This window comes from Mycteria americana, chromosome 1 (genome assembly GCF_035582795.1).
Source record: "Mycteria americana isolate JAX WOST 10 ecotype Jacksonville Zoo and Gardens chromosome 1, USCA_MyAme_1.0, whole genome shotgun sequence".
Taxonomy (NCBI): Eukaryota; Metazoa; Chordata; class Aves; order Ciconiiformes; family Ciconiidae; genus Mycteria; species Mycteria americana.
This window is the reverse complement of record NC_134365.1, coordinates 143,124,870-143,138,916: the sequence shown is the minus strand read 5'-3', so window position 1 is coordinate 143,138,916 and position 14,047 is coordinate 143,124,870.

Genomic DNA, 14,047 nt, shown 5'->3' with positions numbered 1-14,047 from the left:
CTTTAAAAGCAATATTTCTGTCATAAAAGTCCTCCAATTTGTGCTGGTTTTTTGGGTGGTTTTTGGGGTTTCTTTTTTTTTTTTTTTCAGTTGTGATAAGCTAAAGCTGTCAGTAAAGCAAAGCTTATAAGGAAAGATCTTATTTTTTTCAGCTTGGTTCCTAGAAATATTGAAAGACAATCCTAGCAATGCTATTGCCATCTCTGAACCCAGACAGCCAAAAAATTCCACACAAATTTTTACCTGGAAAAGAGAAATGTCATAGATGCCATGAACAAAGATAAGGATATTGATTTTCCTTGGAAGACACTTGTGCACAAGAGAGATGGGCAATAATACTTAAAAAAGGGGGGAAAAAAAGGAAAATAAAGAGATAGGGTGTTTTCAGGAAAACTAAAAAAAGTTTCAGGGGAAAAAAGAATGTGGCAGTTAAATTTGTATCTGACTTTTCCTTTTTTGAGGGCACTAAAGAATTCCCTATTTGTCACGGCCTTTTGCTGGATGCATACCGGGTTACTTTGCTTGGCTTAAACCTCTTGATCCTAAATGTTAATTCAAAAAGCAAAGCAAAAAAACCCCCAATATTGATTCTGAACATTATCCAGATACTACCTCTAGAGTCCTTATTTGGTACTACTTCTAGACACAAACTACTCTGAGGTCTCCAGCCCGAACATTAGGGTAACTTCCCACATTTAAGTATTCATTATTACAATATGCCTTCTGCAGATGTAAGGCAGTTTAATCAAATAACAAACTGGAGGATGTCTATCCCGAGAATAGGAGCCCTATCAAATCATTCTTTATTCTTGTATGACTAGATACAGGTTAAACCCAAGAAGTATACAACTGCATGGAAAAAAAAATTGCCTTACTTTGTTCAAGAGTTTTAAGTTTTTCTTCCTTTAATGAATTGTTTATTTTTCATGAGGCTGAAGTGTTAACCTGACACTTAACTTTCCTCACTTTAAGCCTGGAAATTGCTGCGAGAGTTAGAAAGTCACTCTCTGTGTCTGATGACCTTGTCTCTTTTCTTTCCTCCTTCTTCCACATCATTGTCCTCTGTTTTGCCTGGTAAGCTTCTTATTAAAGCAAACCCTGTTTCTTTTTTAACTTCCTGTCCTTTTTTATGTGGCCACGTGGTCAACTTTAAAGCCACTAGGAGATGAAAATCCCATATCAGGACATCAAGAACTTGGTTACTAGTCACCTTGAATCCAGGAGACAAAAAAGCCGCAAAACAAAACAAAAAAAACCCACCCTAAAACCAACCAAACAGAAAAACTGTGAGCAGTCTGGTAAATTTTTCATCCTATTATATTGTTAAGGAAAGAGTATCAAATCATAATGCCTCATGCTCAGTATTTATTTTCTCTATGTATTTCTGTTATCAATAACATTGCTACTAAGTAGCATATTTGGCTGTACCTCAAAAATGTAATATTATAGTAAAGGAAGCAAAATAAAAGGGCTTGTAGAAAAGCTTATTAAAATGCACATCAGGAGGTGTTTGAGGTTTTTGTGGGTGGATAAATCCACCGACATTTCAACCTCCTAATGCATATCCTTTACTTTATTGCTAGAATGGAAGATTAGCAGCTTACAGAGTGCTCCATGAAAATTAAATCAGTGTTTCTTTCTCTGACAGATTGTTTTGCGTGAGATTGTTATTAAAATTTTAATTACATTAATAGAATGAAATGTAAATATTTTGTGAGCTTTACATACCTTTCGGTTCATAAGAAATGAAGTAGTTTTACAGAGGTTATTTTTGAGACTGGAAAGGAGAGGATCAATTCATTCCTTGAGAAGGTGGATGCACAAATGTTATTTAAAGAAGTCTACTGAAGGAAAGTCTACTAAATATAATATTTTATATATATATATAAAAAATACTAAATATCTTTTCAAACAGTAAAAATACATCCTTTGCCTACTTAAAGTTAAGGGTTTTGAATAAAAGAACTATAAGAAAAATTACAGAGTTCATAGCAATAAAGAATGTGAACACTAAAGAATACAGAAATTAAAATTAATAATTTAAGATAATATACTAAAGGCTAAAACTCCTATAAACTCTTTTGAAAATATACAGAAAAGTAATGATGGGATGCATTACCCCTAACCTGGGAGGCTAAACATGACATATGTATGTTAATCATTATAGACTCCCTTAAGAGTTAGTAGAAAGAAATGACCACTTCCAGGAAACCATTCTTCTCATCCTATAATATGTGCATATAATTGTGGAGATTAATTCCCTTAGTAATTTTTTAGTTCCTCATGCTGACTTTAAAGGGAGTCTAAGGTGACCATCTGATTTTTAAAAATCTAAAGACTAAAGATAGATAGAGGCACAGATTTAAAAAAAAAAAAACACAACAAAAAAAACATAAAACAGTTTTTTAAAGATAGCTACCTGAATTAAATAACCTGGTTCTCCCTGTTCTTCATTACAACACTAATATTTCAGATGCTTTTAGTAATTTTATTAACACAGACATAAGCCTCTCAAAACAAGTTGGTTTATCTCTCCTGTTCCAGATTCAAGATCTCTATATATTCATCTTGCTTCATTTCTGAGATAAATTCAGAAAGCACAGATAAATAATTGGATTTTGAATCCAGCTACGAGAGAGAAACCTACTTTTGTCAAAAAAATTTGATCAGTGCACATAGCAATCTTGCCTGTATCTCAAATCTCATGCATATCTGGATCAAAAACTTGCATTCTAAGCCTTCTTTTTTTTCCCCCAAAGGTAAGTACCTTAAAAAAGTATCCTAATTAAGCACAAGATCTTTATTTATACTTATATAATTACAGTTATTTATATGTATGCATGTTGTGGGAATCAAGACATCTGTGGACCTTTGTAGAAAGAATAGATTGAGAAGAAATAAGAGGTGGATAAAAAGGATCCAGGTCTGTTTGATCTAGTAAATAGGTCATGTAGGGATATGTGTATGTTCTGTTTTCCTGTTATGGTTTTTTGTAGAAACAAATGTCAGAATAGGAAACATTAGAAGGAATTACATCTGTGGAGTTCTGGTCTTGGAATCTGTGCCAGGATGAAAACCAACATGGCTTTGGACATGCTTCTTTGCTGAAATGGTAAGACTTCAATAAGGAATAATTCATTAGATCACTTAAAGTTTTATTTAGTGTTACTTGAGATGGGGAGGCCCTGAAGATTCTACTAAGCTATAATTCTCATTAAGAAACACTCATTGGATTGTTCCTCCTATAATTTACTTAAATGTAATAGTTCTATGTTGCTATGATGCCCCTTAAACTTGACAACTAGCTGACTACCAGCGTAATAAAATTATGTCAATGATCTTAATGTTTCCTTACTTTTCTCGATCAGTGTGCATTATCCATTGTATCTTCAGTTTATACCAATATTCTAGTCTGTGAGACAAGGACTGTCTTTGCCTGTTACATTTGTGCAACATTTAGCAGGAATAATTTATCATTTGAGACTAAGATTCCTTGACACTACAGCAGTGCAAATTATTATAACTTCATAATTCCTTATGAAACAATATAAAATTGCTGGCAAACTGTCTGCCCTTCAGTGCCTATGGGTATTGAACAGATTCATGTGAGGAAAGGCTCAGTCAGAGAATTCAAGTGCTTTACTCAAACAATGCAAGATTAGGTTATAATTGCTGCCAGAACATTTGGCGAATGTGGCAAATTCCTGCTAGTTGTTCTGGAACAAACTTGAATGGTCCCTGGGCTCCTGCTTTGATTTTTTTATGGCTAGAAAAAGAAATTAATCCCTCTGTAAAAGGCTAGTATACAAGAGTAAAACAATGTTAGAAAAATTTTCTGTGTGACAGGAATTTTGGAATAAATGAGGCTAGTTACCAACTTTGAAATATCTAAAATTTCCTGAGGAAATGATGCATTTGAGCTTGTGAAATGAACTAGTGTTAAAAATATTTGGAATATAATCTAATAAATCTTATAATAGATGACTTCAAAAACACAAAAGGCTGAATGAATTCCCCTAGAGTGCTAGAATTAAAGGGCTTAACATTAATATTTTACATGGACTAAGTTTTTTGCTCCCACTCCTCCAAATGATCATTTTTAAAGGTAATAATAATAGATAACAACTAATAATAAAGAGACTACTATGGCCACATTTTCTGCTAAGGGATGTTGTAAGCAGCTGATCCTCTGCCTGCCTGGTGCCCCTGCCCAGACCTGGGAATTCCTGCTTGCTAGCAAGTCCAGTGTGGAGTTTGCTGTGATTGACACGTGTGCATCCCATGCACACCTGGTTTTGGGGAGATACAGACACTCATACCCCGCCAGCAGCCAACACCAGGCACCCAGGCTGTGTCTGCTCCAGCTGCCGGCGCAGATACCATCACTCCCCTGGCTCACCCTGGTCTGCTGATACCACTGGCCTGGGGTGCCTGCACCCTCGTCTGAGGCTGGCCTCTGACCCTAAGTCTACTCATGCCCCCCCAGCAGCTGGCACCTCATCCCTACAGCACTCACATCTGCAAGGGACAGCAAGTGAGGAGGCGCAGGAAGAGCTGCCACAGGATTTAACACAGAACAATGACCGTTCAGTGGATAAGGAATTGTTTGGATGGTCGCATCCAGATATTTCAGATGCTTTTAGTAACAGGGGCACTATCACTTCCCTAGTCCTGCTGGCCATGCTATTTTTGATACAAGCCAGGATGCCATTGGCTTTCTTGGCCACCTGGGCACACTGCTGGCTCATATTCAGGCGGCTGTCAACCAACACCCCCAGGTCCTTCTCTGCCAGGCAGCTTTCCAGCCACTCTTCCCCAAGCCTGTAGCGTTGCATGGGATTGTTGTGGCCCAAGTGCAGGACCTTACACTTAGCCTTGTTGAACCCCATACAATTGGCCTCGGCCCATCGATCCAGCCTGTCCAGGTCCCTCTGCAGAGCCTTCCTACCCTCCAGCAGATCAACACTCCCGCCCAGCTTGGTGTCATCTGCAAACTTACTGAGGGTGCACTCAATCCTCTCCTCCAGATCATTGATGAAGATGTTAAACAGAACTGGCCCCAGTACTGAGCCCTGGGGAACACCAGTTGTGACCGGCCGCCAACTGGATTTAACTCCGTTCACCATAACCCTCTGGGCCCGGCCATGCAGCCAGTCTTTTACCCAGCGAAGAGTACACCCATCCAAGCCATGAGCAGCCAGTTTCTCCAGGAGAACGCTGTAGGAAATGGTATCAAGGTTTTACTAAAGTCCAGGTAAACAATATCTACAGCCTTTCTCTCATCAGCTAAGCGGGTCACCTTGTCATAGAAGGAGGGCAGGTTAGTCAAGCAGGACCTGCCTTTCATAAACCCATGCTGACTGGGCCTGATCACCTCATTGTCCTGTACATGCCATATGATAGCACTCAAGATGATCTGCTCCACAACCTTCCCTGGCACCAAGGTCAGGCTGACAGGCCTGTAGCTCCCCGGATACTCCTTCCAGCCCTTCTTTTAGATGGGTGTCACATTTGCTAACCTCCAGTCAACTGGGACCTCCCTTTTAGACAGGACTGCTGATAAAGGATTGAAAGTGGCTTGGTAAGCACTTCTGCCAGCTCCCTCAGTACCCTTGCGTGGATCCCATACAGCCGCAAAGACTTGTGTGTGTCTAAGTGGTCTAGCAGGTCACGAACCATTTCCCCTTGGATTATCGGAGCTTCATTCTGCTCCCTGTCCCTATCTTCCATCTCAAGGGGCTAGGTAACCCAAGAACAACTGGTTTTACTACTAAAGACTGAGGCCAAAAAGGCATTAAGTACCTCAGTCTTTTCCTCATCCTTTGTCACTATGTTTCCCCCCACATCCAACAAAGGATGGAGATTCTCCTTAGCCCTCCTTTTGTTGCTAATGTATTTATAGAAGCATTTTTAATTCTCTTTTATGGCAGTAGCCAGATTAAGTTCTACTTGGGCTTTGGCCCTTCTAATTTTCTCCCTGCACAACCTCACAACATCCTGCTAAACAGAACTGGCCCCAACACTGAGCCCTGGGGAACACCACTTGTGACTGGCCGCCAACTGGAGTAAACTCCATTCACCACCACTCTTTGGGCCCGCCCATCCAGCCAGTTCTTTACCCAGCGAAGAGTACACCCGTCCAAGCCATGAGCAGCCATTTTTCTCCAGGAGAATGCTGTGGGAAACTGTGTCAAAGGCTTTACTGAAGTCTAGATAGACAACATCCACAGCCTTTCCCTCATCCTCTAGGCAGGTCACCTTATCATAGAAGGAGATCAGGTTGGTCAAGCAGGACCTGCCTTTCCTGAACCCATGCTGGCTGGGCTTGATCCCTTGGTTATCCTCTACATGCCATGTGATGGCACTCAGGATGATCTGCTCCATCAGCTTCCCTGGTATACTGAGGTCAGGCTGACAGGCCTGTAGTTCCCCAGGTCCTCCTTCCGGCCCTTCTTGTAGGTGGGCGTCACATTCGCTAATCTCCAGTCAACTGGGACCTCCCCAGTTAGCAGGACTGCTGGTAAATGATGGAAAGGGGCTTGGTGAGCACATCTGCCAGTTCCTTCAATACTCTCGGGTGGATCTCATCAGGCCCCATAGACTTGCGAGTGTCTAAGTGGTGCAGCAGGTCACTGACCATTTCCCCCTGGATTATGGGGGCTCCATTCTGGTCCCCGTCCCTATCTTCCAACTCCGGGGGCTGGGTACCCAGAGAACAATTGGCCCTGCTATTAAAGACTGAGGCAAAGAAGGCATTAAGTACCTCAGCCTTTTCCTCATCCTTGGTCACTGTGTTCCCTCCCCCATCTACTAGGAGCTGGAGATTCTCCTTAGCTCTCCTTTTGCTGCTAATGTATTTGAAGAAGTATTTTTTGTTGTCTTTTACACCACCCTATCTTTTACACAACCCTTTTACACAACCCTCTCTTATACACAACCCTGTCTGCCTGTTCTCTCTTTGCTCCTCCCCATCCTCTTCCTCTATATGCTCCCTCCTAAGTTTTTCATAGTCCAGCTGACACTCCCCTCAAATATCCTGAATCCCCATGTTCTTGTTTCCCCCTTCTGAGGAGTTACAAAGCCCAGGCTGTCCTCTCCAAAGATGTGCTTGGAATTTCTCAATGGCCCATCAGTTGGTGGCTGGAGATTTTTCATCCTTGGCACTGTTTCTGCTGTCCCTTGTCTATCAATCAGCTTCGTGCCTGTGTGTCTTCTTGTTTATCACTTCCCCCTTTACTTATTATCCCCTTTGCACTGAAAAGGCCCTTGATGGGATCACCTCCATGAAGCAGATGCTCTCACCTTCCACATATGCTCACAATTTCTTTTTTCAGACATATGATTTTATGGAATATTTTGAATTTTGAGAAATAGGCAAATAGTAAATTAATAGATTTTGAAGTTTACTGTTTACTATATATGGTTAACAAACCACAGAAGAAGTATAACTTTTGCTATCAGTCCCATCCAGATATCCAAAACATCTTTAATAGCCTAGAGTACACAAAACGTCACATAATTTAAAGGTTAGCAAACTGCTCATTATGAATTATTGTAGATTGTAAAAAATTATCCGAAGACTGTAGGCAAATAAATTTTATATGATAAGATGAGAGAGAATGTGTTCTTTACGCCTTGAGTTTCCCCTTTCTTCCCCAAAAAAGTCTATTCTATTGACATAGTAATTTCAGAAGTCTGAAAACTAAATTCCATCCTTTTCCTTTGCAAAATCTTACTCAAGTACTTTTGAATCATATTGAAGATACTAGCAGAATTTAACTGGGGCATAGCTATTTTTCTGAACTTCTTAATAAACAATCCTTAAGGAGCTCCTTAAGGAACTCTCACAGATGAGAGTTCAGAATTTTGATTAAAATAGGGATACTGTAATAGTTCCCTTTATAATACTTTTCACAGTGACATTATGATTTGGATGTGGCTTTTAGCCACTACCCAAATGCATATAAAATATGGTAATAAACATGTATTATAAAATTTTATAATTTTTATAAATACTTTGGTGATTTTCCAATCTTGCCATTCAAAAATTAATGCTCTTGTGAAAGAAAAGAACATATTTTTTATACATTTAAATTAAAAGGATGAGGTAAAAACACATAGTCTATAGGAATCTCTTATGACACTTTGGAATGGAAAAAATTTTCCCTTCATTTCCATCCCTTATATATACTGTAAAGTTCTTACACATATAGAAGCATATAGCAATCATAATAGCAGAAAATACAGCTGGTATATTTCTATCAGAGTAGTTTAGAAATATGACGAGACATGAAAACTACCTCTTTATGTCTAGAGTGACCTATAAACAAGAGAATACATTTTGCAGTCAAAATGATTTAACTTTGAAATAATCCCTTTCTTTCCTCATGTGTGATGAAAACATTTTCTTAGGAAGAAAAAGGTATATGGGAAATAGATCTTAAACAATACAGTTATGGAAAATTTTCTGTTCTGAATAACTGATAACTGAAAGACCATATTAGGCTAATATTGTAGGTGTCTTTTTGTTTCTGAGTTGCTGCCCTCTGAATTTAATTCAATTTCTTGGGAATATTTTGTATATTGAGCTGCCCAATCTTGTACATTACATGTTTTGCTCAGTAAAGAGAGAAACTCTCTTTTCTTTGCAGTGCTTCAACTGTTGTGTGATTCCTCATTTGCAAGCCAAAGTTCCGTAGGCTTTTTTGGCTGATGTCTTATACTTTGCTGCAGCTGCTTGAATATGTATGCTACAGTGTTTTTCACTATTGCTAGATAATTCTCTAGATTCTCTTTCCTTTTGCATATCTCTCTTTTCGTTATCTCTCTTCTACTGTTTTGCATTTTCCTGGCTAACTCTCATTTTGTTATCTCCTGCATATACTCTTCCAATCTCCCCAGGTAACCATATTGTTAGTGTAATCAGTTACCTCTATTTTTGCAATTTGACCAAAATAATACTGAAACAGCACTGAAAACTGAAATGATTTTATGATTTTTAGTACTTCTTCCTCTTTGTTAATCAACATATTAAATAACACTAAGTAAGCATTTAGCTTTGCAAAGCAGCAATTCATATTTTAATTTACTTTTTTTTAGTGAAGCCTTATATTGTGTGTATAATAATTATAGTAAGTAATGTAATACAGTTGGAAAGTTTTAGGGGTTGCCAACAGTTATGGGGCTGGAGGCAAAGGTAGGGTATCCTGTCCCTGGCCAAATGTTGCATTTGCTGCAGTTCCGTGTCCCCAGGTCCACCCAGCAGCGAGGGTGAGCACATGGTCTCACCACGCACGCTCCCATGCACACACCCACGTGCACTGCAATGGCACATCCTACCACCACGTTAACACAGGCAGAGAACAGCGCCTTTACAGGCATCTGCATAAACAGAAGCAGCACAGATGTTCTAGTCCTGTTTCTCTTCTCCAGATGGTCAGGACTGAAGTCCACTCTAACACAGACACACGCACACACGCACATTTCTCCAGGAGCTGGTCTTCGACATGCAGTCTGTCTAGTACCTGGCCCCAGGTACCTCCATCTTCCAGTTGCTGGCACCTGGAGCTTCAAGCCATGGGTATTTCATGGTCCTACTCCAGCAGCTGGTACTCAGATGTCCTCTCCTACTTGCTGGCTTATCTATCTTGAGGTTCATGAGTGTTCACACACACTTGGAATAGACAGGACAGCCACACAAAAGAGAAGGAGGACTAGGATTTGATAAGAAAGTGGGACAGACTGCACTGACCAGGTGCAGGGCTCTCACTGAAGTGTACTGACCAGCACCTGTTTACATGCATCTGGTCCCTTTTATCCCCTTTCCCTCTGTTTTTCCACACTTGCTCCTCCCTGATCCACCTTGTGGATCCACCTGATCCACCTTCCCCTAAACATCCCATAATAAGATTTACTCAATCCTGAAATGCACTTCCCTCCTGCATCCCATAGTAAGTCCTAATACTCTTTAGGTGTTAACCCCCTGCAGTATGGCGTGTGTTCTAGGGAGTTTTTTTGGTTAACTCTTCTTAGTGGGTTACTTACAAGAGATAATTGGTTCCCTTTGACAGTCTTAGGAGCAGCTATGTCAGTGTGCCCTAATTTTCACTGACAAAGTTTTAACTAATAAAGTTATTAGGGTTCAGCCACCTATTGTTGCTCCTCTGATGCTTGCTAGGTCTCTGGTTTTAATTTGTTCAGTGTTTTGTCAGATCCCCTAACCAAGGCATTTGATATTTTCAGAAGTCCTTATGAAGCATGTAAGTGTCCAGAATACTTCAAAAATGTTGGCCACTAATATGAAGTATCAGGTGGTATTTTGAAGCTTACATAAAATAAAACTGTTTTCCAGAGAATCGTATCAGTATGATCAGTGAAAGAGGAGTATAGTACTATAGGGTTGGACTTTTTTTTTAATTTATTTTTTCCTATGCCTATGTTTGAATGACAGACAGCACAAAGCTGCTGTATTACAACTGAAGAAGTACTGTAATGGAACAATCATTATTTCAACAATAAACCTGTTGCTAATGGAGTTTCTGGCATGCAGCAATATATAACACCAACTGTTTTGTTTATTTAAAAGGGCCTACTGAACAAGTTTCAGCAAATGGAAAGTGAGGCTTGTGATGTCTGAAAGCATGAATAAAACAACATATTTTCCCCTGTTTCTGCAGTCAAGAAATATTCTAACAACATTTTAAAAGCTTGGGTTTACTTCAGGTTCTTCAGAACGTGAGGACTTGAACACTCACAACAACAGCAGCAAGACTGGGGCAGAGCACAGAAACTTGTACACACACTTTTTTGGGCCAATAACGTGATAAATCATTTTAATCTTCCTCCATGCTTTTTTTCTTTTATTCTTAAATGAGCTTTCAGCCACATGCTAAAATTAATGTTGATTGATTTCTAAAGTTTCCTTTGGTCTTTCTTAACTGTGCTGCCAATCTTCTTCTTCTTCTCTGCGATGCTAAATTAGCCCATGCTATTTCTGCTTTTACCTGCCAGTTGTGCTTTCAGGGTTGCAGACATAGTGCACCTGACAAATCTTCCTCCTTCAAGAGCTGACTGACAGGAGCATCCCCTCCATTGACTTACAGGAACATGGATTTTACAAAGAGTTTTCTTTAATTAGAAGCGTAGAGATTTACATGTCTTAATCTGAAAGCTGAATTCTTTTCCCAAAGTCAGAAGTGACTCATTATTAAAATATACACCATTTTAAAAGGGGAAAAAAAGGCTAGTGTGTATAAACCTTCAAATAGTAACCAGTAAAATATGAACAGCAAGTATTAGCAACCTGATAGGAAACATGGCTCTTGTTTTACTGTTGGTTTTCTCCACCAAGCTGGCCTGTACTGGTTGTTATATCCCAAACATACTCATCATTTATCAAGAGTTCTTATCACCTTAACCTGAAGGCTGGAGAATGTTTTTTAAATCAATAGCGATGTATTTCTATGCTTAGATCTGACATGCAAATGGTATATGGGATGGAAAGACTCAAAATCAGGAGCACAAGTGGTGTTCTCCTCTACCCTTCCAGTTGCAGGGAATGATGAGGGAAGAAACAAGAAGACCCAGCAGATCAATACTTGGCTCTGAGCCTGGTGTTACTGGCAGAATTTTGGGTTCAGTCTACACGACACGAGCCCTGCTGGCGACAGATGGGATACACTTGTCTCAAAGGGGGAAAAGGATCTTTGCACAGGAGTTAGCAGGGCTCACTGAAAGAGCTTTAAACTAGATTTGAAGGGGGAAAGGGATAAAACTAGGCTCACTAGAAATAAGCCTGGCACTGGCACGCCAGTGTTTGAGGGACGGTGTGCTAGTGAGGTCCTTCGGTCTGCCATCTCAGTGGAGGTAGGGATGGAGATCCATGCAGCAGCAAAGACACAAGGGTTATTAATGTGTTAGAAAACAAGGAAGTGCCTGAGAACAGTCACGTAGGAATTAGGTTTCTCCCAAAAAAAGGTGGTGGGATCAATAACCCAACTGAAGTGCATCTACACCAATGCACACAGCATGGGCAACAAAGAGGAGGAGCTGGAAACCATTGTGCAGCTGGAAAACCATGATATAGTTGCAATCACAGAAACATGGTGGGATGACTCATACAACTGGAGTACTGCAATGGATGACTATAAAGTCTTCAGATGGAATAGGCAAGGAAGGAGAGGCAGTGGGGTAGCCCTGTATGTTAGGGAGTTCTTTGACTGCCTAGAGCTTGTTGGTGATGAAAGGATCGAGTGTTTATGGGTAAGAATCAGGGGAAAGACCAACAAGGCAGTTATCATGAAGGGAGTCTGTTATAGACCACCCAACCAGGATGAAGAGATGGATGAAATATTCTAGAAGAAGCTGGGAGAAGACTCACAGTCACTAGCCCTTGTTCTCATGGGGGACTTCAACTTACCAGATGTCTGAGGAAATACAATACAGCAGAGAGGAAACAGCCTAGGAGGTTCCTGGACTGTGTGGAAGATAACTTCCTGAGACAGCTGGTGAGTGAGCCAACTAGGGAAGGTGCCCTGCTGGACCTCTTGTTTGCAAACAGAGAAGGACTTGTGGGTGATGTGATGGTTGGAGGCCGTCTTGAGCATAGTAATCACAAAATGATAGAGTTTTCAGTTCTCGGAGAAGTAAGGAGGGGAGTAGGCAGAACTGCTACCTTGGACTTCTGGAGGGTGGACTCTGGCCTGTTTAGGGGCCTGGTTGACAAAGTCCCTTGGGAAGCAGTCCCGAAGGGCAAAGCAGTCCAGGAAGGCTGGACATTTTTCAAGAAGGAAATCTTAAAGGCACAAGACCAGGCCATCCCCATGTGCCAAAAGACAAGCCAGCAGGGAAGAAGAATGTCCTGGCTGAACAGAGAGCTTTGGCTGAAACTCAGGAAAAAAAAAGTTTAGGACCTTTGGAAGAAGGGGCAGGCAACTCAGGAGGACTACAAGGATGTTGTGAGGTTGTGCAGGGAGGAAATTAGAAGGGCCAAATTAGAAGGGTCAATTAGAAGGGCCTGTCAGCCTGACCTCAGTATACCAGGGAAGCTGATGGAGCAGATCATCCTGAGTGCCATCACATGGCATGTAGAGGATAACCAAGGGATCAAGCCCAGCCAGCATGGGTTCAGGAAAGGCAGGTCCTGCTTGACCAACCTGATCTCCTTCTATGACAAGGTGACCCGCCTAGTGGATGAGGGAAAGGCTGTGGATGTTGTCTATCTAGACTTCAGTAAAGCCTTTGACACAGTTTCCCACAGCATTCTCCTGGAGAAAAATGGCTGCTCATGGCTTGGACGGGTGTACTCTTCGCTGGGTAAAGAACTGGCTGGATGGGCGGGCCCAAAGAGTGGTGGTGAATGGAGTTTACTCCAGTTGACGGCCAGTCACAAGTGGTGTTCCCCAGGGCTCAGTGTTGGGGCCAGTTCTGTTTAGCAGGATGTTGTGAGGTTGTGCAGGGAGAAAATTAGAAGGGCCAAAGCCCAAGTAGAACTTAATCTGGCTACTGCCATAAAAGAGAATTAAAAATGCTTCTATAAATACATTAGCAACAAAAGGAGGGCTAAGGAGAATCTCCATCCTTTGTTGGATGTGGGGGGAAACATAGTGACAAAGGATGAGGAAAAGACTGAGGTACTTAATGCCTTTTTGGCCTCAGTCTTTAGTAGTAAAACCAGTTGTTCTTGGGTTACCTAGCCCCTTGAGATGGAAGATAGGGACAGGGAGCAGAATGAAGCCCCGATAATCCAAGGGGAAATGGTTCGTGACCTGCTAGACCACTTAGACACACACAAGTCTTTGCGGCTGTATGGGATCCACGCAAGGGTACTGAGGGAGCTGGCAGAAGTGCTTACCAAGCCACTTTCAATCCTTTATCAGCAGTCCTGTCTAAAAGGGAGGTCCCAGTTGACTGGAGGTTAGCAAATGTGACACCCATCTAAAAGAAGGGCTGGAAGGAGTATCCGGGGAGCTACAGGCCTGTCAGCCTGACCTTGGTGCCAGGGAAGGTTGTGGAGCAGATCATCTTGAGTGCTATCATATGGCATGTA